Source organism: Myotis brandtii, unplaced genomic scaffold (genome assembly GCF_000412655.1).
Source record: "Myotis brandtii unplaced genomic scaffold, ASM41265v1 scaffold1554, whole genome shotgun sequence".
NCBI classification, from domain to species: Eukaryota; Metazoa; Chordata; class Mammalia; order Chiroptera; family Vespertilionidae; genus Myotis; species Myotis brandtii.
The window spans coordinates 282,139-285,775 of NW_005355638.1; the positions used below are offsets into that span (position 1 = coordinate 282,139).

General features: G+C 51.2%; 1 long non-coding RNA gene across 1 annotated transcript in view; it reads right to left on the bottom strand.

Moving 5' to 3' along the window:
- Positions 1-2,601, bottom strand: part of LOC106725320 — a 28,808-nt gene extending 26,207 nt beyond the window's left edge. Inside the window, exon 1 of the long non-coding RNA XR_001361185.1 lies at positions 2,556-2,601. This is a non-coding gene — a long non-coding RNA (uncharacterized LOC106725320). The remainder of the gene's footprint in view (positions 1-2,555) is intronic.
- Positions 2,602-3,637: the final 1,036 nt, after the last annotated feature.

Consider the following 3,637-nt stretch of genomic DNA (forward strand, 5'->3'; position numbering starts at 1 on the left):
GTTGGGGTTTAATTGGGGGGGAATGAGGACACACTTGTAATACCTTAGCCAATAAAGAAATTAAAGATTAAAAAAAGATGTCAATATTTAAAAAAAAGCTTAAAAAAAACCAATCAAATAAAAAAATCAAATTAATATAATAAAACAGAGGACAATAAAGAGAGAACCTGGCTATGCTGATCAACTGAAAAAAAATAATGAAACATAACAATTGGCATAAAAGCAGCAATTAAGGAATCAGAAGTATGTGTACTTTTGGGGGGATTTGGCTAAGGAAGAGCCGGGGTGAGCAGGGCAGAGGCATCTGCTGGACTTGGCCTACAATGACCTCCTAGTGGTTGGCTTTTATCGCCATCTAGTGGCCACACAGCGGAACTGCCACAAATTCACAAAACACAGGAGGCGTTTGCCTGCCACCAACATTGACAGACGCAGGCTCCCACGTCAAGGCAAGATAACACGATATTCAGAGGAGGCGTTTGCATCCAGGAATGCGGGGTTACTGGTTTCTTGTAAATGCACAGACAGGAAAGGCAGGAAAAGGCAACTACTGTCCCAGGCGCTGGGCTTACCCTGCAGCTGATGGCGGCGATGCTTCCTCGCACAACGAGAGAACATTTTTTTATTCTAAAAAAGAGAGCGAGTTCTGGCTGGGTCGCTTGGTTAGAGTGTCGACCCCATACGCCAAGGTTGTGGGCTCCATTCCCCCATCAGGGCACTTGCGAGAATCAACCAGTGCATGCATGAGTGGGTGCAACAACACACCGATGCTGCTCTCTCCCCTCTCTCTCTCTCTCAAATCAATAAGTTAAAGAAAAGGAAGGGCCCTAACCGGTTTGGCTCAGTGGATAGAGCATCAGCCTGTGGACTCAAGGGTCCCGGGTTCGATTCCGGTCAAGGGCATGTACCTTGGTTGCGGGCACATCCCCAGTGGGGGGTGTGCAGGAGGCAGCTGATCGATGTTTCTCTCTCATTGATGTTTCTAGCTCTCTATCCCTCTCCCTTCCTCTCTGTAAAAAGTCAATAAGATATATTTTTTTTAAAAAGAAAAAGAAGGAATGGAAGAGAGAAAGAGCGAGTCCCGGCTGGACAGCTCAGTTGGTTACAGCATCGTCCCCATGGCCCAAGGTTCTTTCTAAAATCTTTATTGTTGAAGGTATCAGCTGCGTCTTCCTTCCTCCCCGCCACTCACCTCTTCCAGCCGCTCCCGTCCCCCCTCCTCTACACCAAAGTTTTAGGTGTGATTCCTGGTCAGAGCACATACAAGCAGCAACCAATGAACGCACAGGTCAGTGGAACAACAAACCCATGTTTTAAAAAAATATGTTTTTCTATTGATTTTTTTGAGAGGACGGGAGAGAGAGAGATAGAAACATCAATGAGAGAGAGAATCATCTGCCGATCGGCTGCCTCCCGCACACCCCGCCCTGGGGACTGAGCCCAAGATTCAGGCGTGATGAGCCTGTGGCCTCGGTGCATGGGAGGATGTTTTTTTTTCCCCCTCAAAATCAAATAATAAAAAATAAAAAAGAGCAAGGACAGAAAAAAGGGAATAAGGAAATCAATTGTGTTATTGAGAGCAGGGGCCGTTCTGTTAACACCCCCAACCTCCTCCCCCCACACTCTCCAGCCCGCTGATTTAGCTAAAATTTGAGATCCCCCTGATTTAGACCCTTGGTTCTATGCCAGCCGCGATGCTGCCCCCTGGTGGGCATTTTGGGGGATGTCTTGGGACTTTGTGTTGCTAATTATCACAGGAGGATATTTCCCCCCCATGACTTTTCAGAGTGGAAGGGAGGGAGGAAGGGAGGGGAGAGGGAGAGAGAGAGAGAGAGAGAGAGAGAGAGAGAGGTGAGAGAGGCATATTGATTGATAGGTTGCCTCCTGCATGGTCCCAGAAAGGGGGGAGGGCTGGAGGAGGGGATCAAACCTGCAACCCAGGTACGTGCCCTTGACCAGGAATGGAACCCGAGACCCTTCAATGCCTGGCCGGCACCCTAACCACTGGGCCACCGGCCAGGGCTGGAGACCTTTCTGGGTGTCACAGGTAACCTGGGAGGGTCCGTGCGAGGGCAGAGGCCAGGACGCAGGACATCCTCCCACGACGAGGGATGACCAGCCCCAGATGCCCAGGGCGTCCAGCTGAGAAAGGCCACCCTTTCGTGTGGCATTCACCTCCTCGCTCCAGCCCACTCAGCCGTCTCACCTCTTCCCACTTTGCCATCCCAGGACCCTCCTCCGTGTGCCCGACCCTCAAAATATTTAGCAAGCCGTAGGGCACTGAGTGAGCCCAGTGGGGCACTGGCCCATCACACGGAACCTCCCTGGCCTGCGCCTTCCCATCACCCACCAGCCTGCCTTGTGACCTTTGCCCAATCATAAACACGTCTCGGATTTATACTTTTTAAAAATATATATCTTTTCTTGATTTTTTACAGAGAGGAAGAGAGAGGGATAGAGAGTTAGAAACATCAGTGAGAGAGAAACATCCATCAGCTGCCTCCTGCACACCCCCTACTGGGGATGTGCCCGCAACCAAGGTACACGCGCTTAACGGAATCGAACCCGGGACCTTTCAGTCCGCAGGCTGATGCTCTATCCACTGAGCCAAACCGGTTAGGGCGGATTTATACTTTTTAAAAATATATTTTTATTGATCTCAGGGAGGAAGGGAGAGGGAGAGGGAGAGGGAGAGAGAGAAACATCAATGATGAGAGAGATTCATGGATCGACTGCCTCCTGCACACCCCCGTACTGGGAATGGAGCCCGAAACCCAGGCATGTGCTCTGACCGGGCATCAAACCGTGACCTCCTGGCTCACAGGTTGACGCTCGACCACTGAGCCACGCCAGCCGGGCTGTAACTTTTTAATTATTTAAAAACTTTCCAGTGACAGTGACATTCAATATTATATTAGTTTCAGGTGTCAGAACAGCGAGGAGGCATTTATGTAACTGACAAAGCGATTCCCCGGATCTTCGCAGCCCCCACCTGGGCCCGTACACCGTTATCACAGGATCACTGACTGCATTCCCTGTGCTGTACTTTCCAGCCCCTGGCTGTTTTGTAACCACCGATTTGTACTTCTTAATCCCTTCCCCTCTTTCACTCTGCCCCCCAAAGCCCCCACCCATCCGGCAACAGCAGTTTATTCTCTGTTCAGATTTATCATTAAAAGAATCGGGGTGCCCCACAGCCACGTGCAGGGGAACGGCGGTGGACGATGGGGGGGGGGAACCGGATGGCGCCACCCAGGCCTCTGGACCTCAGCATGGACACCTGGAGCTGCTGGCAGCTGTCCCAGGTGGACACGTCAAACACGCCGAGAGATGCATGGGCTCCGGGTAGGGCTGCCGGATACCATGCGGGATTCCAGTCACATTTGCATTCCAGACAAACAGCACGCCCGTTTTTAGTCTAAGTATGTCGCAAACCTGGCATGAGACATACTTACATTAAACAATTAGTTTTGGGTCCGGTCGGCGTGGCTCAGTGGGTGAGCGTCGACCTCTGCACCAGGAGGTCACGGTTCGATTCCCAGTCGGGGCACATGCCCGGGTTGCAGGCTCGGTCCCCAGTGTGGGGCGTGCAGGAGGCAGGCAATCAGTGATTCTCTCTCATCATTGATGTTTCTCT